The 27,380-nt window shown below is 44.0% G+C and overlaps 1 protein-coding gene and 1 long non-coding RNA gene across 2 annotated transcripts in view; one reads left to right on the top strand and one right to left on the bottom strand.

The window, feature by feature from the left end:
- The window catches only part of LOC141089362 (uncharacterized), a 30,626-nt gene extending 5,220 nt beyond the window's left edge, over positions 1 to 25,406 (bottom strand). The window contains exon 1 of the long non-coding RNA XR_012232260.1: positions 25,227 to 25,406. This is a non-coding gene — a long non-coding RNA (uncharacterized lncRNA). The remainder of the gene's footprint in view (positions 1 to 25,226) is intronic.
- TXLNB (taxilin beta) overlaps positions 1 to 27,380 on the top strand; it is a 269,051-nt gene that overhangs the window by 165,273 nt on the left and 76,398 nt on the right. The window lies entirely within an intron of this gene.

The following is a 27,380-nucleotide window of genomic DNA, read 5'->3' on the forward strand; positions in this document are numbered from 1 at the left end:
CATGCGCACGTATGCGATTTTCATGCGCTGCGTTTTTTTGGGGTGTGCGTTTGTATTTCACAGACGCTACATGTTGCATTTTTTGGTCCTGCAAAAAAGCGCATGCGCACGTTTTGCGCTAAAAATGGCCATTATAGCCTATGGATGCGCATACGTGCGCACTGGCATGCGCATGTATGCGTTTTTTTAGCGCTGCGTTTTTTTGGTGGTGTCCACTTGTTGTACTAGTTATAAACTTCTAAAGTCAAAAAAAAAAAGTCTATATAAAGGAGGTGCCTGCCAAAACTCTGCCACTACTACACTGACAGATTGGAGAGCAGACAGTCACCAAGGAACCCATTATCAGCGCAAGAATGTGAGTATATTACATTATATGCCTGTCCTTTTAAATTATGTATGTACTAATGATTTTTATTATTTTTACATGCAGTATGTCTTCAGAATCCGAATATTCCCCATCGCGGCAGGAATTGGCGCAAGCAGACCGTGAGGTGATTATTTTCGTGCATCTGGTAAGTATATCTGCTGCTACTCCAAATCTCTTACGTTTTTTTCAACTTTTTTAAGACATCATCATCATCTTCTGCGGACGGGACTTCTGAGGGAGAAGAGCAGGAGCAGCGAAGCCAAGTCCCGGTGGTGATACGGAATGTATGTATCAAATGATTTGTAATGTTCTTTATTTTTTATCTTCTTTTTTTACTCTTTTTTATGTTTCTTTTTTTTGTAACTTTTTATTCAATTTAAATTTGATTATTCTAATGAATGTGTTTTGTCTAGGTTCCACAACGGGATGAAGACGTCTACCTGGATAATGAGCAGCTCATCAGCCTGGTCCAGGAGCGTGCGCCGTTGTGGGACAGCCGTGACCGGCTGTACAAGGACAATGTGGTGACCCGGCGGCTATGGAATGAGGTGGCCGCAGCGTTGATGGATGGCTGGGACAGCACCACAGCATCCTCCAAAAAGGCGTTTAGTGAGTATTTCCCTGCTCTGTATTGTGCCTCAGTGACTGTTGTCCTTGACGGCACTGTTGGGTTTCGTGCTAGGTATATTCTAGCAGGAAACCCAACAGTGTCATCGGGCTCTACAGTGACTGCTTTGAGTATTGTATTGCTATATTGTGCCGCAGTGACTGTTGTCCTTGACGGCACTGTTTTTTTTTCCCAACAGTGGACAAAGTCCAAACACGTTGGCGTTCGATCAAGGACCGCTTCAACAGTGATGTTCGTGCTGAGGGCCAGGTTCGCAGTGGATCTGCGTCAAGGACCAGAACTAGATACCGTCACTATCACGCGTTGCAGTTCCTAAGACCGGTCCTTGCCACGAGATCGTAAGTATTATAAATTTTGGGGTTTTATTTTTATTAATCTGTGTTTTTCTAATCCACAGCTGATGCTTCTTGTAAAGGCATGGTAGTAATGATTTTCCTTTCTTCCACAGCACCTGGAGCAGCACCCTGCAACCTGGCCCTGGAGCAGTCCTTCCTCGGACGTCCTCTGACCCGTCCCAGCCATCCGACAGCCAGGAAGCACCTTGCAGGTCAGCCACACACACAGCTGGTGACCAGGAAGCTGGGCCATCAGGTGTTCCCCTGTCCCAGGTCTCTGCCACTGGTTATGCGGGCACTACCCGCCAGCGGCAGAGGGCCTTGGACAGGAATGTCTTGCCCGAGTTTATGCATTTGAGCGAGGCCTTTAATTCCAGCCTCAAGTCGCTGTCCGACAGAGTTGAAAGCGGTTTCGCACTCATGGAACGTGGTTTTAACCACTTTGAACACCGCTTCAATTCTGTAGAACAGCGCCTTGACCGTCTGGAGGCCGACCTCAACAGACCAGCACACCATTTTTTTAGTAAGATTGAAAAGGGCATGGCGGAACACCTTAGTCCTGAGCAACAGCTGAATATGCTGCAGGCCTGCAACAATGCTTTCTTGCAGGCTATGCAGCATAATCGGTACGGTCAGCAGTCAGTGGTGTCATTTCCACCTGTGCCACCATTGACTCGCTTCACCTCACTACCGACTTGTGCTGCATACCACTGCACGGACACCTCTATTCAAAGCCAGGACACCCACCGTTACACCACCACAAGTCTGAATGCAGCTGGTCACTTCACCGACACCACCATGGCAAGCGCTGCTCCTGTCTGGAGCACCACCGCCACTCCCATGCATGCGTGGAGCTCAGCCACCACTAGGCAAACATGGAACAGCCCTGCCGCTACAACAACATGTAGTAGCCCTGCCACCACCACTCCGCAAACCTGGACCATCACTGCCGCCACCAGTCCTCCTGCAAGGACGAGCACTGCCAACCAAGAGCAGCAGCAGCAGCCACCTCAGCAGCAGCAGCCGCCACCTCAGCAGCAGCAGCCGCCACCTCAGCAGCAGCAGCCGCCACCTCAGCAGCAGCAGCCGCCACCTCAGCAGCAGCAGCAGCCACCTCAGCAGCAGCAGCAGCCACCTCAGCAGCAGCAGCAGCCACCTCAGCAGCAGCAGCAGCCACCCCAGCAGACGGGGGACCTACACTCAATATTTGCCCCAAGTTCAAGGCGATATCAATCAAGGCGGGCATTGGGCCAAAGTCGGTCCAGGCACACAAGCCTACGGCGACATGCCATTACAACAAATGTACCTGAACAGATTTCCTCTCCTCCAAGTGTTCCTAGTTTAATTCCCTTAACTGGACTACCTTCCCCCACAAGTTTTGTTGCCCCTTCCCCTCAAACACCGTCTTCAACTGCAAGTGTTGCATATTCCCTGCACACACCCAAATTGAAACCATCTGCCCCCAAACGCCGGAAAAAATAATTTTTTGGTTTATTTTTGTGATTAAAAATAAATTTACATTTGTGGTTCACCATTACAAAGTTTCATTAATGTTGTTTGCGCCGCTCACACACACTGATGGGTAAATACATGTTAAAAACCAACCCAAGTCCTAGTATAGTCATATGTGAAATAACACGGACTAGTATAGTCATACCAAGGCCTAGTGTAATAACTCGAGTTTTACCAACTTGAATCTGGTTTCATGAAAAACAAACTGTTGAAACTTGTCAAGTTTCACCTGTTTGTTTTTCGTGAAACAAGCTCCTAGTTGGTAAAAATCGAGTTATTACAGTAGGCCTTGGTATGACTATACTAGGCCGTGGTATTTCACATATGACTATACTAGTAGGCCCAAGGCCTACTATACTCATATTTGAAATACCACGGCCTAGTATAGTCATTCCAAGGCCTAGTGTAATAACTCTAGAAACTTGTCTATTTCTACACTACAAGTTGGAATTGAGCTGATTACATTCATCCACTCAATGCTGACTTGTATTCCCCATTGACTTTCATTGGGGTTGGGTTTTGAAAAAAATCACATACTTTTTTTTCAACTAGTTGGACAATTTTCTCTTGAAAAAAATTGGTTTCCTGATTCATGGCCTGCAGCTTTGCTCGTTCCAATATATTTCACGCAGACTAGCAATGCTGCATTTTAACTCATATGTGTATTTACCTGCCCAGGTGTGTGAACATCAAAAAATTCAGTTATACATGGGAAGTTTTTTATTTAATTGGAGTTTAAAAAATATAGTGCCCTCAGTAATGGTATCAAATAAGGTTTTTTATTACCATAAACAAACAAAAACATTACACCATTTCATCTTGCCAGTGCACCCGTCCTACATCAGAAATAAAGTAGGCCGCAAATTGGTCCCTCATTTGGCCAACTTCAACGGATGACCTGAGAGTGTGCTGAGTGAATTCAGGCAATGGGTTAGGAGCATCATCGTCCAGTTCAAAGGTCGGGTGCTCTTTAGCCATCACAAAGTTATGTAGAACCACACAGGCCTTCACCACCTCATCGACTGTTTCAAGTTTAAGATTAATGGCCGTGCCCAGAATTCGCCATCTGGAGACAAGAATCCCAAAAGCACACTCGACAGTTCTTCTGGCCCTGGTCAGCCTGTAATTAAATATTTTTTTGGTGTGGTCCAAGTCCCGGCTGGAGTAGGGTTTCACTAAGTTTCCGCACATTTGAAAAGCCTCATCGCCAACCATTACAAAGGGCAGTGGCAGAGCTTTGGTGTGAGGAAGAGGCCGTGGCATAGGGAAATTAAATTGGTTGCCATACAACCTCTGGCCCATGTCTGAGTTTTTAAAAGCCTGTGAGTCATTACCACGGCCAAATGCTCCAATGTCCACTGCTACAAACATACATCCGGCATCCGCAATGGCCATGAGTACTATTGAAAAGTACTTTTTGTAATTATAGTACTCAGATCCCGTTCTTTTGGGTTTGATGATCCGTATGTGTTTACCATCAACAGCTCCCAAACAGTTGGGAAAATTGCATACTGTCCAGAATTTGTCAGCAATTTCCATCCACTTTTCAGCGGTGGGCAGGGGCATAAATTCTGGACAAAGAACATTCCAGAGAGCCCGGCAGGTGTCAGCAACAATTCCAGACAAGGTAGAGATTCCAATACGGTACTGGAAGTGTAGTGAAGATAGGGTTTCTCCAGTCGCCAGGAATCTGTGAACAGACAAAGAAGTAAAATTAATATTTATGTATATTATTTTAAAAAACTATAAAATAAAATATTAGTACATTCACGAAAACTAATTACCCAAGGTTTTGAATACTAAATTTAAAAAAAAAACATCAGACCGCACCCCTTGGTTTTTAAATATTACATACCGTAATGTCACCAGTAGCCGTTCCTCAGGAGGAATCGCACGACGGAGCTGTGTGTCCTGTCTCCAGATGGATTGTTGGACACGAGCAAGCAAATCCCTGAAACTTTCTTGGGACATCCGGATATAATCTGTAAATTTCTCCGGGTTTGCCTGGAGCTCGCTGTAGAGGGTGTGGTATGCCCCACGGCTCTCCCGGCGTTCAACAATCGGATGTATCCACATACGCCGCCGCTGCAGTCTTCGCTGCCTCTCTCTTCCTTTGTTCATGGCAAGCAACTGCATACGCCTGAGCCATCGCGATGTCCAAATCCAAGTTGAAGTGAAAACTCTTCCAGCGCAGATCCATGGTCACGAGAAGAATCAAGCAAATGTGAAGAATACTGTAGACAGGGTCTATATATTAACATACCACACCCACAATGAAGTCCCATTGGTCGTGTGTTGTTGAATGTTTTTTTTTTCTTTTTTGGGGGGTTTTTCAAAAATCTGTAAAAAAACGCAAACGCACAAAAACGCATACAAACGCACAAAAACGCTGCGTTTTTTTCCTGCATGCGCATAAAAATGCTTGAAAAAAACGCAGCGTTTGTATGCGTTTTTTCAATGCGTTTTTTTGCGGGAAAAACGCGCTGCAAAAAAAAGCAAGTGTGAAACCAGCCTTAAACCATAGTGGATCACAAGAATGGAACAAAGCTGATGTTCTCATTGAGCCCTTTTGGTTGCACTGTGTCCAGGACCCAAAACCACCTGGTCTCGCGTTGGGCAAATCTGGAAGAGATCCTCCCACCACGAATACCAGGATCGACCGCATCAATTCCCCTAAACCTGAGCAGGGAACTGTCACAATTGTGGTGTTGTTTAAAATGGCGCGGTAGGGTCCTGAGTGTTGACACATCATCATGGCCGGCAGCCGCCTCAATTAATAATAATAATAATAATAATAATAATCTTTATTTATATAGCGCCAACATATTCCGCAGCGCTTTACAGTTTAACAGTTTCAAAACACAAGTCATAAGTAACAACGTTAGCAATACAATAATTAAAGCAAAATAAGACGACCCTGCTCATGAGAGCTTACAATCTACAATGAGGTGGGGGAGATACAGGTGTGTATTTACAGTGATGTATTTAACAATGATGGTCCAGCCATCTTGAATGGAGTGAGGGATAGATGGAGATAGTGAAGGGGCTACACACGCACACTTGCACATAAAATGACTTTGATTAGTGAATATGATAGTCCGCTCTGAACAGATGCGTTTTGAGGGAGCGCCTAAAACTGTGCAAATTGTGGACAGTCCTAATTTCTTGGGGTAGAGCATTCCAGAGGATTGGCGCAGCACGGGAGAAGTCTTGGAGTCGGGAGTGGGAGGTATGGATTAGTGCAGAGGTTAGTCGAAGGTCGTTTGTAGAGCACAGCGGTCGGTTAGGCCAATAGACAGAAATGAGGGAGGAGATGTAGGGGGGTGCCGCACTGTGGAGAGCTTTATGGGTGAGGACAAGTACTTTGAATTGGATCCTATAATGAATGGGCAACCAGTGTAACGATTGGCGAAGAGCGGACACGTCCGAGTACCGATTAGCCAGATGGATGACCCTGGCTGCTGCATTAAGTAAGGACTGTAGAGGGGAAAGTCGAATAATGGGGAGGCCAGTTAATAAAGCGTTGCAATAGTCCAGGCGGGAGTGGATCAATGCGACAGTGAGGGGTTTTGTTGTTTCCATGGTGAAAAAAGGTCGGATTCTGGAGATGTTCTTTAGGTGTAAGCGGCAAGAGCGGGCAAGAGATTGTATATGGAATGTGAAGGAGAGGTTGGTGTCAAACATAACACCCAGACAGCGCGCCTGCTGCTGGGGTGTTATTATGGTTCCACCAACGGAGAGGGAAATGTCAGATTTAGGGAGGTTAGTAGACAGCAGGAGCAGAAGAAGTTCAGTTTTTGAGAGGTTAAGTTTCAGATAGAGAGCGGACATGATGTTGGAGACTACGGACAGACCGTCACTGGCATTCTGTAGTACCGCGGGGGTAAGGTCGGGGGATGACGTGTATAGTTGTGTGTTATCAACAAAAAGATGATATTGAAAGCCAAATCTGCTGATGATCTGTCCAATTGGGGCCGTGTAGAGAGAGAAGAGAAGGGGGCCAAGGACTAAGCCCTGAGGTACCCCAACAGCGAGAGGAAGAGGAGATGACGAGGAGCCAGCGAACAAAACACTGAAGGAGCGGTCAGAAAGATAGGAAGAGAGCCAGGAGAGAGTGGTGTCCTTAATGCCTAGTGACTGGAGCCTAGAGAGTAGGAGATAGTGGTCAACAGTGTCAAAAGCTGCAGAAAGGTCGAGGATAATGAGCAGAGAGTGTTCACCATTACATTTTGCTGTCAGAAGGTCATTGGCAACTTTGATGAGTGCAGTTTCAGTTGAATGGAGAGGGCGGAAGCCGGACTGTGAAGGGTCTAGGAGGGAGTGAGGTGGAGAGGTAACAGGTAAGGTGGGAGTAGACTAGGAGCTCCAAAAGTTTAAAGATGAAGGGGAGATTAGAGACTGGTCTGTAGTTGTTTGTGCAGGATCGGTCGAGAGCAGATTTCTTTACTAATGGAGTAACAATAGAGTGTTTGAAGGAGGATGGGAAAATGCCTGAGTAGAGGGAGAGATTAAAGATTGTAGTTAGGCGAGTTGTGACGACTGGAGAGAGAGACTGGAGGAGATGTGAGGGAACAGGGTCGGTAGTGCATGTAGTCGGACGAGAAGAAGAGAGGAGTCTGAAGACTTCTTCTGTGATGGGATCAAATGTGGAAAGTGAGCCAGGGGAAATGCAGAGAGGGATGGGAGTCACAGCACTTGGTGGTTGGGAGTGGATTTCCTGATGGATATTATCTATTTTCTCTATAAAGTGGGAGGCCATGTCATCTGCACAAATGTCTGTGATAGGGGCTTGTACTTTTAGCCTGAGGAGGGAGTGAAAGGTGTCAAAAAGTTTCTTGGGGTTGTTGGCTAGTGAGGAGATCAGGGAGGTGAAATAGATCTATTTGGCGAGGTGAAGGGCAGAGTTATAGGTTCTTAACATAAATTTCAAGTGGATGAAGTCTGCTGGTGTGCGGGTTTTTTTCCCATCGGCATTCAGCACTCCTAGAGCATCGCTGGAGAAGTCGAGTTTGCGATGTGAGCCAGGGCTGTTTTACTCTGTGTTTTGAGGTTCTGACGGTGAGGAGCGCTACCTGGTCCAGGGTGCTTCTAAGAGTGTCATTGTAGTGATGAACAGCCAGATCGGGACAAGAAAAAGAGGAAGTTGGGGACAGGGAAGATTGTAGGGAGTCTGAAAGTGTGTGAGGGTTAATGGCTTGTAGATTTCTGAATGTATGATAGTTAGGAGTGTGCTGGGGTGGAGTGTGAAGGAAAGAATGTTGTGGTCAGAGAGGGGAAGCGGTGAGTTATTTAGGTAGGAGATTGAGCAGAGCCGGACAAAGACCAGATCAAGGGTGTTACCGTCTTTGTGTGTCTCAGAGGTTGAGAGCTGTGAGAGGCCAAGAGAAGTGGTTAGTGATAGAAGCTGGGATGCAGATGTGGAAGTGGGGCTATTAATGGGGATGTTGAAGTCTCCCAGGATAAGGGTTAGTAGTTCTGAGGACATGAAGTGCGGCAGCCAGGCAGAGAAGTGGTCAAGGAAGTGGGTGGGTGAGCATGGGGGCCAGTATATGACCGCTACTCTGAGGGAAAGGGGACGGAAAAGCCTGATGATGTGGATCTCAAAAGAAGGGAATGAAAGTGATGGAACTGGGGAGATGACATGGAAAGTGCATAGGGGGGACAGGAGTATGCCGACTCCACCACCAAATCTGCTTGTGGGTCTTGAGGAATGGGTGAATTGTAAGCCACCACGGGAAATGGCAGCAGGGGAGACAGTGTCAGAGCCCTGAATCCAGGTTTCAGTGAGGGCCTATAGATTCAGAGAGTTGTTCAGAAAGTAGTTGTGCAGGAAAGGAAACTTGCTACATACAGACTGTGGATTCCAGAGGGCACAATTGAAAGAAGGATATGAAGGAGGGCAAGTAATATTAATAAGATTATTATGGTTTTGATATGGGGGAGGGTAGGGGTTGAGGTTGGGGGATGGTGGACCGGGGTTGAGGGAGAAAAACCCTGATATCAGTAGGAGTAGGAACATAAAGAGCAAGTAGTTCTTTGAAATGTTAGAATTTTTTGTGCAATGTGTTTGGGTAAGAAAGGCTGAGGTTTTTCAGGAAGGTGAGAAGTGCATGGGAGCTGTACCTGGGAGAGGGAAGTATAGAGGGGCTTATGTGTATGAGTGGTGATGGGGGATGGATGGGGTGGTGTTGTGAGCTCATTTTCGGGTTTGCCTCTGGCTTCTGGTGAGGGTTATGGAGCTGGCTGTGCTGACAGAGGAGTAGTGAGTTCTCTATCTGGACTCCCTCTGTTGGTGAAGGGAGGTAATGAAGCTGATCTAAATGGCAGAGACCGGCCACCTGAGGAAGAGGATTGCGATTGGACATCAGGAGTTTCTGATTGGATTTAAGGCAGCCGACTCCCTAGTTTCTTGCTGGTGATTTTTCCTAACTGTGGCTCCTGGTTTCCAGTTTGGTTCCTGCCTTCCTAAAGCTAAGTTTTCTCTGCTATTGTTCATATGAGTTTTTGTCTGGTTTACTTAGTTTTTGTGTTCAGCCAGCCCTGGCTGGGACAGGGCTGAATCCCCATTTTTGTCTCTGATCAGTTGATCTATTTTGCTCTGTCTTCAGAATATACCTGAGTGCTGATATAGTGATTTGAAGTCTAGCGACTTCAGGGCCTTTTTCTATCAGACATTTTGGACATTCTTTTTGGCAGGGTTTTTTGCGTGATTGCAGACAGCAGCTTTTCTTTCCTGTCCTTTCTAGTTAGCGAGGGCCCCATCGTTTGCTCAGCCAATCTTTCTACCTGTGAAAAATGATGAATGAACTCATGGAGATCAACATCCAACACTGCGGAGACACCATCACGTGTTTCTCAACGCAGTGATTCTAGAGCACTGCCCCCATCCCTTATGGGAAATATGCAAAACATGCAAAACAGAAGCCGCGGAGACACCATCACATGTTTCTCAACGCAAGCAATGACCAGCCAGGTGTTTCCCCGGGAAGGAACAACCACGGGAAGGGCAGTCTCCAATGAAGGAAACCACCTATGCCAAAACATGGTATCCATCCACAGACAGCTGTTTTGGGGTATTGCCCCTCATCAGTGTGGAGTAGGAAACTGGCTGGTAGGAGCAATGCCTAGTAAACATGGGACAACAGGGGACAGAACAAACTGACACAAGCAGTAACATATGGGCGGTGATCCAGCACAGCCCCAGCAGGAACAAGCTGACCCGCACAAAGCAGAGATAGACAAAACCAGATCAAATGCAAAAAGATTAGCAAATGAACCACTTAGCTGAACCATGCAGGAACAGAGCAGGAGACATCAGATATCAGACCTCAGAAGGCACAGAAAGAAAATCACCAGCAGGGATTGAAGGAAGTCAGCTGTCTTAAATACACCAGTCAGAAACCCCAGATCTCCAATCATCATCATCATCATTATCAGGTGGCAAGCCTCTGTCAATCTGACCAGCTCCACTACCTCCATTAACCACTAGAGGGAGCCCAGAAAGAGAACTCACAACCCCTCTGTCAATCTGACCAGCTCCACTACCTTCAGTAACCACCAGAGGGAGCCAAGAAAGAGAATTCACAACAGTACTCCCCATAGAATGATTCTAAATTTATACACCCCACTACAGGGCCAGGAGAGAGGGATTGTGGGAGCTGCTTAGTTATAAATTAGCAACAGCGGCTCCACACTTCCTGGTGTGCAAAAGATGATCAAAGACGCAGTCCTGATTCCATCTCTATGCTAAAACACCTCTCCTGAGATAACATCTACAGAGTTCCCACCCATGGATATACAACAGTAAGAACTGAGACCCATGTAACAAATGAATTAAAGCAAAGAAGTTGAATGACATGATTATCATTCAGGCTGCTTGCTAACATTGAATGGAGTGAAATACATGCAGGCTGGTACAGATCAGAAGTTGAATAACATGATTACCATTCACACTGCTTGCTAACATTGAATGGAGTGAAATACATGCAGGCTGGTACAGATCAGAAGTTGAATGGCATGATTACCATTCAGGCTGCTTGCTAACATTGAATGGAGTGAAATACGTGCAGGCTGGTACAGATCAGAAGTTGAATGATATGATTACCATTCAGGCTGCTTGCTTACAATTCCAAGCACGTGCTTATGGAAACGTACCTTGAACTGTCTAGTGGTCAATCCTATATAAATTAAGTTACAAGGACAAACGGCAAAATAGATTATATTTATGGAAACACATGTAATGTGTCTCCTGATCTCATAAGTCCTTAATCCCGATGAAATAAAAAATGTGTTGACCCAATCAATGTTAGAACAGGCAAAACACCGGCCACACGGTCTACATCCATGCTCAGGCCCAACGCCATCAATATATGTGAACCTGGACTCACATTGAGAGTGGCTCCAGACTAAACAATCTCTAAGATTTTTAGAGCATCGAATGGCAACACTAGGTGCCTTGGGAAGAAATTGCTTAAGCACCAAATCAGCTTGAAGGATGGGCCAAGCTCTCCTTAGACAATCCTTCATCCTTAAAAATCGGGCATGGAAATTTGTGATGAAGCGTACTTGATTCGCCGATTTATGATCCTTTCGATAATAAGGAATGGCGGGTAGAATATTTCGCTCTATGATACGCACGCTTAATAGTACGTCTACCATAACCCCTTTAGCGAAATCTTTCAAATAAATCCAGTGCCTGCATTTCAAATTCTTGATCACTAGAACAGATCCGCCACAAGCGGAGGAACTGTCCAGTAGGAATTGAGCCAATCATGTACCTTGGATGGGTGGAGGAGGCATGCAGCAACATATTTGTCGAAGTCTCTTTTCTAAAGATGGTCGTTTGTAGTATACCATCACTGTTAGACCATCACTGTGTTTGATATTTGTATAAAGAGATTCAATATCTCCACTTACCAACAGTGTATCCTGTCCAACATGGAGACCGTCAGCCCTCCTCAAGAACTCACCAGTATCAAGCAAAAAGGATGGAAGACTCTCAACCAAGGGCTGTCATTTAGATTCAGTCCAGCGATTGATGTTCTCAAAGAAGATCCCTGACTCAGAAATGATCGGACATCCAGGCGGGCACTCCAGATTCTTATGTATCTTAGGCAATAGATACAAAGTGGATATAACAGGTTCATGTACAGTACTTGTAGTGCCAAAGGCAGCTCTTTCACGATGACGCCATCCACTGCGGCATCCAAGATTTTTAATAGTTGCCCAGTGAAGGATGAAAGGGGGTTAAACGTTAACAGTTTATAGCAAGTTTTGTTATTTAATTGTCTGAATGCTTTGGGTCATTGCCTTGTTGGAATATCCACCTCCATCCCAGTCTCAAATCACTGACAGTCTGAAACAGGTTTTGCTCAAGAATATCCCTGTATTTTGCACCATCCATCTTCCTCTTAACTTAGGCCATTTTACCTGTCTCTGCTGCCAAAAAACATCCCCACAGCATGATGCTGCTGCTACACTGTTTTACTGGTGTTTTGGGGTGATGAGATGTGTTGGTTTGGCGCTAAACATAACGTTTTCCTTGGTGGCCAAAAAGTTAAATTTTTGTCTCATCTGACCACAGCACCTTCTTCCATACATTTGAGGAGTCGCCCACATCTTTTGTCAAACTCAAAACAAGCCATACAATTTTTGTGTGTAAGTAAAGGATAGTTTTAGTTTCCATAAAGGCCAACTCTCTAGGCCAAACATGATCGCAGTGTACCGGGAGTTTAGGGAAGCATCGGGAGAGAGGGGGCTCCCTCCGTGCTTCCCTGAGACCCCCACAGCAGCGCGATGTGCATCGCTGCTGCGGGGGTCTCCTTCCCTGCAGGTCCCCGAATCCAAAATGGCGGCGGGGACCTTCGGGGGCCTGCAGGGAGGCGGCTTCCTCATGCCTGTAGGGCGCCGGCATGAGGAAGCCTGCAGCGCTGCCTGTGACAGATCGCTGATCTGTCACAGCGATCTGTCACATGACAGCTATGTCCCCCCTGGGACATTGTAATAAAGTTAAAAAAAAAAAAAGTGTAAAAATAAATCGCTAAATAAAAACATTCCCTAATAAATTCATTTTTTGAAAATAAAAAATAAAAAATAAAAAGTACACATACTTGTTATCGCCACGTCCCTAACGACCTGCCCTATAAAACTGTCCCACTAGTTAACCCCTTTATTGAACCCCTTAAAAAATAAAAATTAAAAATGAAGTAAAAAATAAAGCTTTATCATCATACCGCCAAACAAAAAGTGCAATAACGCGCGATCAAAATGACGGGTATAGGGGGCGTGGCTATGTAGTGAGAGAGAGGACGTTGGACGGGAGAGCTCCTCATAATCCTGGACGCTGGGCCCTTTTTCAGCAATATATTCGGGGCTGCCTGGACCCTCCTGGACACCAGGATCCCCCTGGACCCCCGCAGGAGGACGGTGAGCGGCTTTGTGAGTGAGTGTAATCTCATGTGACCTCCTTTTCTGTGGCCTGAGCTACAATTATCTATTAATAACCCTGCTGTGTCTGGCATCTGTGGTGGGAAGTATCTGAAGTATATACCTCCAGCTGTCTCACTGCATCACACCACAGCTAATCATGAGTCGATGCAAGGGGTCAGGAGCAGCAGAAAAACTAAAAGAATATGCAAGACCCGATCCCTCTGAGGGTTCACGACCCCTTAGAAATACTTCCTCTCAAGTTCAACATAAAAATCGTCCTTCTGGGGGTGAGGAAGAGACTGAACAGGAGGAATTGACCCTTAAACAAGCGTCTGAGCAATTGATGCAGGCTATCTCCCTAACCAGGACATCCCTGACCGGGAAAATTGAGGATGTTTACACGGAGGTGGGGAGACTTTGTCAAGATATGCAGGCCATGAAGGGACACATTATGGAGGTGGAGGCGAGGGTGTCCCAGGTGGAAGATACCATTACACCTATGGAGGCCAAATTAACAAAAGTGGCGGGCTCCATGAATGCTTGGAAGCAGAAGGCGGATGACTTGGAAAACAGAATGCGTCGGAATAATATTCGCATCATCGGTCTGCCTGAGCGCTCAGAAGGTCAGCATCCTGAGCAGTTTCTGGAAGATTGGCTTAAGACCTCCCTGGGAGATGAATTCTCTTCAGTGTTCGCTATTGAAAGAGCTCATAGGGTCCCTACAAAACCCCTGCCTCTGGGGGCTCCGCCTCGGCCTTTCCTGGCACGCCTCCTCAATTGTAAGGACAGAGACACCATTCTGCGTCTTGCACAACTAAAAAGTCCCATCAAGTTCAACAGTGCTGTGATCTCCATCTTCCCGGACTTTTCCATGGAACTGCAGAAGCAGCGGGCCCAATTCATCGAAGTCAAGAAACAGCTCAGGGAAAGAAACATTATGTACTCCATGATATATCCGGCCCGACTTCGGGTTGTTCACGAAGGTACCTCCGTGTTTTTCACGGATCCAGCGGAGGCGACTGACTGGCTGCGGTCCCATAGGGGATCTCCTGCAAAGGAATCCTAATGTGGCAGCTGTTAATTTGGATCCTTTCAGTCAAAAGGTCTAATTGGAGCTCTCTTGGCGAGTATCCAGTTACCAACAATACTAGACACTGCGCTCAGTGATGGTATCCCCTTGTTTATTTTTTGATGGGGGCATGAGACTGTGCTCCTATATTACTAGGTTCTTGTTCTGTCTTTTCTTTTTCAAAGGTTTTAGTTTTTATAGTTACTTAGGTAAATGCCGCAGCCAATACCAATTTTGTTATTTGGGTGATGTCTCTGCATGCTGCTCGGGCACCACTATGCAACATATCCAGATGGGCGGGAATGGGTTCTGAATTGATATGAATGACCTAGAATGTAAGAGGTATAAAAAAACCACGAAAGAAAATTAAGGTGCTCTCACAAATTAGACAATATCACCCTCACATTGTGGCTCTGGTGGAGATGCACCTGACCAGGAATACAGTTCGGTGGGTGCAAAAACCGTGGGAACAATGGTTTATACACGCTTTTCACACCAGCTATTCAAGGGGAGTCTCACTGTTAATACATAAAGATGTTCGGTGGGAAACCAGGGAGGCCCGGAAAGATCCTGAGGGACAGTTTGTATTTGTACATGCGCTGATCAACTCTCAGAAATATGTTATTCTATGTATCTACAACCCCCCCCCCCGGCCAATATGTCAATTATCCAGAAGGCATTGAGTTTCGCCCTGAATTACCCAGATGCACACGTCATTTGCATGGGAGATTTTAATCTGGTCATGAATAATCACTTTGATAAATTGAGATTAGGTGATGGAGTACAGAGTGGGACCCCCCCCAGTTACATCCCAGCTGTCACAATTCATGGCGGGTAGCTGGATTTAAGGAGAATACGCCATCCTGAGACGAGCGAGTGTACTTGCCATTCCTCCACTAAACGCTCTCTGTCTCGTATAGACTACATTTTTGGATTCAGCAGCCTAGTGATATGGGTAGATGATATTGAACATGGCAGTAGGGGGATTTCAGACCATAGTCCGGTAATTCTTAAACTTAAATACGGGCCATCGACCAGTAGGATAACATGGAAATTGAACCCTTTTTGGCTGAAGTTGATAAAAATCGCCTGATAGAACGATAAATCAGTTACGCTGCTTCGTCTCGTCCCACCCTGAACCTCGAAATATTAATTTATTTTGGGACGCTCTTAAAGCTTATCTGAGGGGTTGTTTATCCTCTACGATCTCTTACATTAAATGGGTGACATCGGAGGAGGATGGCGAGATGGAGCGACGTCTGAAAGATTCGGAGACAGCCTACATATCTGATCAAACTAACAGTAATAGGGTGGAGTGGTTGACTGCTCAAAGGTTATATACTCAATATATTGACACTAAAACTAAGCGTAAATTATTTTTTGGCCGACAATCTTATTTTGAGATGGGGAATGAGGCAAGCAAATTTTTGGCTTACTTAGTGCGACAGCATAATACAACTAACACAATTCTACAGATTCGCAGTTCGGATGGTACTTTGGTTTCCTCAACTGAGGAAATACTGAAATGCTTTTCTGATTATTATAGTTCATTGTACAATTCCAAGACTGATGTTGATGGCCCGGGGTGTCTTAATTATCTGTCAGATATAGAGTTTCCCACACTGAGTCCTTCCCAACGGGTCATTATGGATGCTGAGTTTACTTTGGAGGAGGTGGATGATGCCATAAAGGATATGGCCTCTGGGAAGGCCCTGGACTGGATAGATTTCCTGTTGAATTGTATAGGAAATACCAGTAGATACTGGCACCCCTTTTGTTGACAGTGTTTCATGGAATTTGGGAGGGGGGATGCATGCCGGAATCCTTCTATGAGGCTAATATAATAGTTCTCAAAAAGGAAGGAAAGGACCCTCTAGATTGTGGATCTTATCAGCCCATATCATTAGTAAATGTGGATTATAAGATTTTTACAAAAATTTTGGCCAAAAGGTTGAACTCAGTCATAATAGATCTCATACACTCTGACCAAACTGGTTTTATGCCTGGTAAGAATACATCCATCAATATAAGACGAGTCCAGTCAGTGGTCCAATATAGCTCTCTGGTGCCGGACAATGAATGGGCATTGGCATCGCTTGATGCGGCCAAGGCCTTTGACTCTCTTGAATGGCCTTTTCTCCATGCATGTTTGCAGAGGTATGGATTCAGTGATAGATTCCAAAAATGGGTCAGTATTTTATACATCAAAACTAAGGCCCGGGTCATCGTAAATAATTCCATATCTGAGCTATTTTCATTACATAGGGGAACTCGTCAGGGGTGTCCCCTTTCCCCGGCCCTTTTTGCTCTTGCTATTGAGGCACTGGCAGTTCATATAAGATCTTCCCCTAATATTGCTGGTATAGAAATAGCTGGTCGGACAGACACCATAGGCCTATATGCTGACGATACGGTGATATTTATGGACAAAGCGGAGGAAACCCTGACAAGAGTGATCACTACTATAAATAAATTTGGTAAATACTCTGGCCTATATATAAATTGGGAGAAATCTGCTTTGATGCCCCTTTCCCATGCTCCAATGCCACGACTTGAGACTCTCTCCTCACTACCCATTGTAACCAGTTTTAAATATCTGGGTGTCCACATTTCTCAAGGCAGTAAATTTGATCTGCAACTTAATATACATCCACTACTGGAGATGGTCAAAGCCAAATTCTCGATCTGGGGTAAACTTCCACTTTCTGTAGCCGGACGTATTAATTTAATTAAAATGATATTACTCCCCAAGCTTAGCTACTTTCTCCAACGTAGTGCTGTAGGGGTGCCCAGATCGTTTTTTGCTAATCTGAATTCTCAGATCACATCTTTTATATGGGGGAAAACCAGGCCCAAACTTAAACTATCCACTCTGCAGAGACCCAAGAAGGGAGGGGGGGCAGCGTTACCCGATTTCTTTCTGTATTTTCTGGCTGGGCAGGCCAAAGCCATAAGTACATGGATGCCCGGCGGTTACCTCCCTAATTCTGAAGATCATCTACTTCATGCCGCACAAATTAGTTGCCCACTGGGTTTTTTGGAAATGAGGAAAATAAATGTCTCGCGACTGTTACCCCTGCTTCGTCTGGCACGATCAGTATGGAAACAGATTAAAAGGGCGGTTGGATTTGAGGATAGTGTAGCTGAAATGCCCCTATGGAATAATGGCTACCTTCCGGCATTACTTGAACATCCATCCGCCGAGTTTTGGGCTCAGTATAGTGTCTCTACGATAGGTGACCAATATGATCATGGAACTTTGATGTCTTTAGAACAATTACAGGTTAATCACAGTGTCCCGAGGTCCCAGTTCTTTCGTTATTTACAACTAAGGTCAGCTTTTCAATCGCACACGAGATGTATAGGTATAGAAAATGCTATTTCGTCTCTACCCTTGATAGGGATCCTTAAATCACAAGGCCCCCAAGGTCTCATCTCCTCCCTATATACATATATGCTGTCAGTAGGAACAGAATCTACCATAGACTCCGTTAAGAAGAAATGGGAAAGGCTCATCCCAGGTACAAGGGGAGAGGAGTAAGAAGAAATCCTGGAGACATCAATCAGGGTATCTCCGTCTGTTAATAACAGGATGATACAATTATATATTATAAATCAATCATATTTGACTCCAACTCGACTCTTTAAGATGGGCCGATACCAATCATCGGAATGTTTGAGATGTCATTCAATAGATGCAGACTTTATTTATATGATCTGGTGCTGTCCTATCGTTGCACAATATTGGAGGGAGGTGACATCACTATTGACATCTCTGGTACAATTTCCTGTTCCCTTTGAACCACTGGTCTGTCTATTTGGAGTATGGGATGAGGAGACATGGGGTCAATATGTTGGGATTTTCGTACGGGAGACACTGTTTATGGCACGAAAGGTACTGGCACTACGGTGGATGGGAAGTTCATCTCCCTCTATCGGGTCCTGGATTAATTTAGTGAATTCGATTATCCCATATGAACGCACGTTATATCAAAACAGAGGGTGCCCAGGTAAATTCGAAAAGATTTGGGAGAGGTGGAATTCCTCTCACCTCACTTTGCAGAGTGGAGAGGTCACATAATAAACAGCTAATTATGTGGAAGTAGGCTGCGGTATAGTTTATGATCTTGTAGATGTAGGTACAGTTTAGAAGTTAGGTAGATCTCATCACTGGAATAATAACACGAGACCATTGTGATTTAATTGGCATTATGTTTTCCTTTATTTTGTATACAACTGATATGCACATTTTGCTTTACATTTCAATGTCGTATGAAGCATATGTATATTGTGTACGTATAATGCTTAACATTATATACCAGTATGTGTATTGTACATCTGTTTATGGTTTAATAAAAGAATTTAAAAAAAAAAAACGGGTATAAATAACCATGGTACCGCTGAAAACGACATCTTATCCTGCAAAAAACGAGCCACAACACAGCGTCATCAGCGAAAAAATAAAAAAGTTATAGCTCGCAGAATAAAGCGATGCAAAAATAATTATTCTTTATATAAAATTGTTTTCATTGCATAAAAGCGCCAAAACATAAAAAACGACATAAATGAGGTATCGCTGTAATCGTACTGACCCGAAGAATAAAACCACTTTATCAATTTTACCGCACGCGGAACTGTGTAAACGCACCCCCCCAAGAGAAATTCATGAAACGCTGGTTTTTGTTCATTCTGCGTCCCAAAAATCTGAATAAAAAGCGATCAAAAAATGTCACGTGCCCGAAAATGGTACGAATAAAAACGTCAACTCGTTGCGCAGAAAATAAGACCTCACATGACTCGGTGGGTCAAAATATGGAAAAATTAAAGCTCTCAAAATGTGGCGATGCAAAAGCTATTTTTACAATAAAAAGCATCTTTTAGCGTGCAACAGCTGCCAAAAATAAAAACCTGCCATAAATAGTAAATCAAACCCCCCGTTATCACCCCCTTAGTTAGGGAAAAAATAATAAAATAAAAAAAGTATTTATTACCATTTTCCCATTAGGGCTTAGGGTTAGGGCTGGGGCTAGGGGTGTGTTGGGGTTAGGGTTGCACAATAACTTTTGGGGTCCTGTTACTCTTGGGAAAATAACAATTGGCGGTGAAAAGATAATTTTTGTGGAAAAAATGATTTTAATTGTACGGCTGTGCGTTATAAACTTCTGTGAAGCCCTTTGGGGTTCAAAGTGCTCACCTCATGTCTAGATAAGTTCCTTGGGGGGGTCTAGTTTCCAAAATGGGGTCACTTGTTGGGGGTTTCCACTGTTTAGGCACATCAAGGGCTCTCCAAACTTGACATGGAATCAGATCTGAATTCCAGCCAATTTTGCAGTGAAAAAGTCAATTGGCGCTCCTTCCCTTCCGAGCTCTGCCGTGCACCCAAACAGTGGTTCACCCCACATATCAGGTATTGGCGTACTCAGGACAACTTGCACAATAAGTTTTCCTGTCCAATTTCTCCTGTTACCCTTGGTAAAATAAAAAAAAAATTGAACCTGAAGTAATTTTTTTTGTGAAAAAAGTTAAATGTTCATTTTTTTTTAAGCATTCAAAAAATTCTTGTGAAGCACCTGAAGGGTTAATGAACTTCTTGAATGTGGTTTTGAGCACCTTGAGGGGTGCAGTTTTTAGTATGATGTCACTTTTGGGTATTTTCTATCATATAGACCCCTCAAAGTGACTTCAAATATGATGTGGTCCCTTAAAAAAATGGTGTTGTATAAATGAGAAATCGCTGGTCAACTTTTAACCCTTATAACTTCCTAACAAAAAAATTTGCTTCCAAAATTGTGCTGATGTAAAGTAAACGTGGCAAATGTTATTTATTAACTATTTTGTGTCACATAACTCTCTGATTTAAGAGCATAAAAATTCAAAGCTTGAAAATTGCAAAATTTTCAAAATTTTTGCCATATTTCCGTTTTTTTCATAAATAAACCCAAGTTATAGCGAAGAAAATTTACCACTAAAGTGAAGTAAAATATGTCATGAGAAAACATTCTCAGAATTGCCTAGATCCGTTGAAGCATTCCTGAGTTATTACCTCATAAAGGGACAGTGGTCAGAATTGTTAAAATTGGCCCGGGAGTTAACGTGCAAACCACCCTTGGTAGTAAAGGGGTTAATGCATGTTTCCTTAGTGGCCTAAAGTAGTAAAGGAGGTAGCATCTGCTTTTCTAGTGGTATGAAGTAGTGAATAAGTTGAAGCTCCATTCCAGTGGGTTTTTTTTTATTTCAGTACTAGATTGGTATCATTAATCCATGTTCCAAGCCCCTAGTAATATACAGTGCCATGTAAAAGTTTGGGCACCCCTGGTCAAAATTACTCTTGTTGTGAACAGGTAAGCAAGTTGAAGATAAAAAGATCTCTAAATGGCCTAAAGTTAAATATGACAGATTTCACAATTCAGCACCATCCTACATTGACTACCTCGTCTCAGTCTATCACCCTTCCTGTGCCCTGCGTTCTGCTAATAACCTAAGATTAATTTGGAGCGCCCGCCAGGGCAAGTGGGGTACTTGGTACCAGGCCGCTTTCTTAAAAGGGACAGTGTCACAGCGGCGGTGACCCGGTCCATGGCCCTGGGCGTCCAATGGAAGGGGATTATTTACAGGGGATGGTAAAGAAAGAGTTTGTAAAGTGTTTGTGATGCCACCTGTGGTATCTGGTCAGAGGCGACCAGCGCTGCAGTGCAGATCCTCTGGAACAGATGGTATGATGCAGCAGTGTTGGAATAGCTCTCCACAGGCAGAGATTAGTCCCAGGGCAGATGAGAGATGTTGAAGAATATAGATGGTGATGTAGTATGGAGCAAGGGATGTAGCAGTGCTGAGAAGGTGATGCAGGGAGAATTCAAAGGACACAACAGAGTGCAGTTTCTTTTACCTTTTACTGTGCTTTGTAGGTACAGTCCAGGATTCAGATTACAGATGGTACAGGAGTTGATCAGCCTGGAAGCAATTTGGGAATCTATCTATGCAGATGGGTTGTGAGGTCTCCTTGCTAGCGCTATCCTGAAGTACTTGAGGTTCTGAACTCCACACAAGTTCCTCTTTCTGTCTGTTACTTAGAACTCCCCTTGCATGACAGGTAGCTGTAGCCTCCTTCATGAACTGCCCTTAATGTCGTCTCTGGCTCACACGTTGCTACTGTGTCATCGAGTCTCAGTTGGGAACAGAGCACTTACAGCCTCTGTTACTCCGGTTTCTGCTGTGGGACCTTTACTATCCATACAGCCTCGGACTCCAGCGTCCGGCCTCTGTGCTTCAGCTTAGGGGTAAGCTCTGCTATAGCTCTAGTCCACAGCTCGTCTACCTCCTTCTTCCCTGCCTACACTAACTAACTAACTTCCTTCTTCCTGACCAGAGAGAGCAGCTTCCCAGAAGTCAGGTTTAGAGCTCCCTCTGCTGGCCTGGAGTAGGAACTGTGTTGTGTGCTGGAACTACCTGATAAAGAGATCCCTTCACTGCTCCCAGGCATGACATCACTCCCCCCTGGAGGAAAGCAAAGCCACTGTGGCAACTATACTCCAGGGAGACCCACAAATCAATAATCCGAACCTCCCACTTCCATCTCCAACACTACCCACATGCTGCACCTATTCTTTGGAATGCACTACCCAATACAATTTGATTAGTCCCCAATACCCACAATTTTAAGCATGCCCTAAAAACGCATTTCTTCAGACTGGCCTACTGCCTCAACATATTTATCCAACTATCCCTGTTTCGCCGACATCAAATTTTCTTCAAAACCAGGACCGTCATATCATCTGTTCTCACACCCTTTATGCATTTAATAGCCCTCTGTGTCTGTACTTTTATACATATTGGTTGGTTACCGATTCATGCAGCATAGCAGGAACCTCCTATTTATTACATTTTTGGCTGGACCGTACAACGAAAGCAAGTGTTACCATCAACCTTTCATGTCCCCCCCTATTTCTTCATACTTTGTAAACTTGTGAGCAGGGCCCTCATTCCTCTTGGTATCTGTTGATTTATGTGATTATTGCTATTCTGTAATGTATTTTATTGTCTATACAAGTCCCTTCTAAAAATGTAAAGTGCTGTGGAATATGTTGCCGCTATAGAAATAAAATTATTAATATAGTCTAGAGTAGTGAAGGGTTAAACAAATACCTTTTTCAGCTCAAGGAACCACCCTAACTACATTGTAGATTGTATACGATTTTACATTATAATAGTCCAGGAAAGGCCATTGGATATATTGTAACTTGGGCCATAAACTTTGTGGAAAGTAAAATTGATTGCTTTAAAAGTAAATACACTGAAAACCACGGTCATCATTTGACAAGTGCATTTGTCTTCTATTTTCTTTTGCCTTGTTTGCTCTTCTGTGTGTTTTTTTTCTCCATTATTTTCATAGTATCGATATATACTATGGTACGATACAAAATAAACCTTCAGTTAGCTTGTATATAGTGAGATTGTAATAAACATGTGTAGGCCACAGTGGAAAGCCGGGAAGGAAAATATAAAGTTATTTCCTATCGCTTACATCTGTATAGGATCTGATTGCTGCCTTGGCCCAAACAAATAAAAAACATGTGCAAGCGGGTTGTATGAACTTGTACTTTTGTAGCTTGCAGTTATTCTTTTTGACAAGCATAGATTCAAGACAATTCAGTTAGCTTTGTGGGATTTCTTGTATTTGCAACTGTCCATGCATTTTCTTAATACAGAACTTTAAAGGGAACCTGGCCCCTGGATTTCTTATCATAAACTAAAGCCACTATCTTTACCTGCTCTACTAGTACTGTCCAACGACCTGGCTTTAAAGGTACTGTCACACTCAGCGATGAACCAGCGATCCCGACCAGCGATATGACGTGGTCAGGATCGCTGGTGCATCGCTAAGTGGTCGCTAGTAAACTGCCACACAGGCAGATCTCACCAGCGACATCGCAGGGGTCGGGGGTCGCTACTTACCTGTCACACTAGGCGATCCTGACGTCCTCCCGCCCAGCTCCACACTCGTCGCTCGTCTCTCCACAGGAAGTGCCGCAGGAAGCTGACGACGAGAAACGGTCCGGGACGTTCTCGCGTGATCAGCGATAATCAGCGGGGGAGCGGGTCGGAGGCAAGTATCAGACATAGCGATGTCGCTAGCAATATCGCTATAACGTCACAAAACCTGTGACGTTATAGCGATATTGCTAGCGATATCGCTTAGTGTGACAGGCCCTTAAGCCTTGAACTCTTCTACAATATACGCAAAAATACCTTATATATTTCTGGCATGCAACAAGGTCTGGTCCGATGGGCGTCTTTTTTCTTGGCGTCTCCGCTATGTGCAGAATCACAGTCCTCCTTGCTTGACTAATGTGCATGATGCCTCCTACATCATGCACAGATCAATGCAAATCTTGCACTTCAACTGTGCAGGTACAAGATTTGCGTCAATCTGTGGATGACGTAAAACATGTCATCCACATAATTCAATTCAGCAGGACCGTGATTCTGCACATAGAGGAAACATCAATTAAAAAATGATACCCATTGGCCCAGACCGCATCGTATGCCAGAAGTATAGATATTTTTTGGCATACGTAGGGGAGTTCAAGGCTTAATTTTATGTCAGTTGAATGGAGTAGATAAAGGTGATGGGTATAGTTAATAATTGCAAAACCTGGTGACAGGTTCCCTTTGTGCCATTACATGACTTGTATTAATTTATTTTGTGACATTCAGCAACGCTAACAGTTACACAATCTAAAATATTTGCTTGTCTTCTCAGTTGCGAGTACATACAATGACCTGTCCAAATGATTTTATTTTTGAGAGGTAAACTTCCTATGACAAGATATGCTTTATATAAACTTTTGCAATGAAATGCCTCAGCAGCTCCATTGTAGCGCCAGCCAAAGCCCATTTTGTTATGACTAAATAATAATCTTTATATAGCGCTAACATACTCCACAGCACTTTACACACATTATTATCACTGTCCCTGATGGGGCTCACAATCTAAATTCCCTATCGGTATGTCTTTGGAATGTGGGAGGAAAACCACACAAACACGGGGAGAACATACAAACTCCTTGCAGATGTCCTTGGTGGGATTCGAACCCTGGACTCCAGCACTGCAAGGCTGCAGTGCTAACCACTGAGCCACCGTGCTGCCCACTCACATGGGGATAAACAATCCAGAGGAGATGTTAAACCTACACACTACAGGTTCCTATATAGACTAGTAAAATCCCTGACTTGACCTAGCCTGACCGCAGAGATTGGCACCCTAAAATTTCACAATGGCGCTCCCACTCAACATCAGCTGACCCCAAGTGTCTTTAACTGCACCCTCAACTATGCACAGAGTGTAACCAATAACAACCATAAGGCTGTGTGCACACGATGCAGATTTGCAGCAGTTCCGCAGCGGATTTTACCGCGCAGAAACGTTGCATATCCGCATTGTGATGTACAGTAGCCTTAAAATTAATGTAAAAAAAAAAGACGCTGCGGATTTTTCCGCGCGGTTTTCCTGCGGTACAAAATCCGCAGCATGTTACTTCTTTTGTGCGGTTTTCCATCTCCCCTGTCACCAAATCCGCAGGGGGACAACCGCATGAAAAATGGAAGAAATCCGCAGGAAAAATGCAGGTCATTTGACCTGCGGATTTCTTCCATTCTGCGCGGAAAAATCCGCAGGTCCAAAAAGTACGTCTGCACTCAGCCTAACAGAATGTAGTGAACACAAACATAGGGTGAAATACAGGGCCACCGATGTGTTCACAAAGTCATACATGAAAGCGGGAAAAAAAAGAAAGGAATCCAAAAAGACTTTCAGTACACATGAAAACCCGCAGACCCTTAATGCATCAAAATGGGAAGAGTGCTGGGAAAAAGAACACGCAAACAAACCTCAGGAGAAGCAATAGAGAAAACCTCAGCAAGACAATCCTTGACTGGGGAGCTGGGACTTCAAGCATCCATCTAACTTGGAATAAAGCCAGCAAAGACTGCATGCATTAGGTGAGTATAATTAGTCCCTCAACAAGACAATCCTTGGCTGGGAAGCTGGGACTCCAAGCATCCATCTAACTTGGAATAAAGCCAGCAAAGACTGCATGCACTAGGTGAGTATAATTAGTCCCTCCCAAGTTGTGATTGGATAAGCTAAATAAGGAAGTGAAAACACCTGTATAGAAGCTGCACAGCAAAGATAAGAATATTATTAGCAGTTGGACAGAGACAACACAGGCTGTAGTCCAGCAGATAGGGTAACCAACTACACAGCCAGAGGACATCAGATAGAACCCCTGAGTCGAGCCATGACACATTTACACTGCAAGATTATCATGAAAAAATCATTGCTTTTGGCAATGTATCACCCTGTTTAAACATGTCTCACACTGCTGAGAACTATGGCAGTCTATGCACACTGAGTGATCTATTTCATATCACTCAGTGAGCATCGATAAGCGCATTCTGTCTGTGTAAACATGCAGTGGAACCACTGTTGATTGGTAAAAATTTACAGATTGGTCGTGATTTAAAGGGAATCTGTCAGCAGGTTTTTGATATGTAATCTGAAGACAGAAGGAGATAGAGGCTGAAACAAAGAATTTAGGGATGTATTACTTGTCAAAGTGTGTGTTGTTGTTTACTAACTGTGAAGGATTTATCACTAAGAGATTAACATTGGCGGATTAGTCCTGCAATTAAGCAGCTCACTGTCTATTGACTTTCTACACAGAGAGCCTGGTGTGGGCGCGGTCAGCTTTCTCAGCTCTTCTTCATTCTAAATCTATGTCACAAAGGAGGAAGAAAAAGACCGGGTTTTTCAATGTATCCGCGCTGACCACACAAGGACAGAAATATTCTTCATAGCTTTATTGTGCAGATGCGTTTCATGGCAGATCTGCCACTTCCTCAGGGCCAAAGAATTACAGTATCTGAGTACAGCAGTGGTTTTATACAAAACCTTCATGACATCACAATTACATGCATTCCTTGCAAGTGGAGAGATAGCATAATGGCAATGGGAAACCTACAGGATCCTGGCTTGCCTGAAACCTGTGGGTTTGAGTCCAGTCATTCTAGCTTTATAAAATTTTAATATATTTTTATTATAGGTTTCATACATTTTTAAATGAAAGATTGATTGTTTAGATGTTCAATGTGTTTTATCAGAGGTTATATTTTGATATAAAGTTATCTTAACTGTCGTATGACATTTTGACATTGGAGGGGGGCGTTTTCACAGGAAGTGATGTTTTGTCTGTTTGTGATGTCATGAAGGTCTTATACAAAACCACACCCATTCCTAACAATTGGAGAGATAGTATGATGGTAATGGGAAGCCTTACGTTTTCTGGCTTGCCTAAAACCTCTGGGTTTGATTCTAGTCAACTCTATTTTAATAAAATTTGTATATGTAGTGAATATAGGTTTCATACACTTTTTCAAATTAAAGATTGATTTTTTTAGATGTTTAATGTGTTTTATCAGAGGTTAGATCTTGATATAAAGTTATTGTGACTGGTGTATGACATTTTGACATTGGAGGGGGCGTTTCCACAGGAAGTGATGTCTTTTTGCATGTAATTGTGATGTCATGAAGGTTTTGTATAAAACCACTGCTGTAATCAGATACTGTAATTCTTTGGCCCTGAGGAAGTGGCAGAGCTGCCATGAAACGCGTCGGCACAATAAAGCTATGAAGAATATTTCTGACCTTGTGTGGTTAGCGCGGATACACTGCAAAACCCGGTCTTTTTCTTCTTCCTTTGTGACATTGGTATCTACGGGAGTCCACAGCGACCACTGGTTCCTTTCACATTCTGCAAGGGGTTGTCACTGTTCTCACAACCTGTAAAGGTGAGTGCACTAACCATGTATTGTCACTCAAAATATCACTTTTATCACCCTATGTGTGCTCTCTTTCCTTAATTTCATTCTAAATCTAAAAATTCTGATTGTGTCAGAACAGCTGCATCCTGTAAACTAAGTGATACATGATTGGATTCTCTTTGCCAACATCATGCCTCAGATGAGGTAGGAACACCTGCTGAC

Source organism: Dendrobates tinctorius, unplaced genomic scaffold (genome assembly GCF_039654945.1).
Source record: "Dendrobates tinctorius isolate UK_male_01 unplaced genomic scaffold, ASM3965494v1 ptg000046l, whole genome shotgun sequence".
NCBI lineage: Eukaryota > Metazoa > Chordata > Amphibia > Anura > Dendrobatidae > Dendrobates > Dendrobates tinctorius.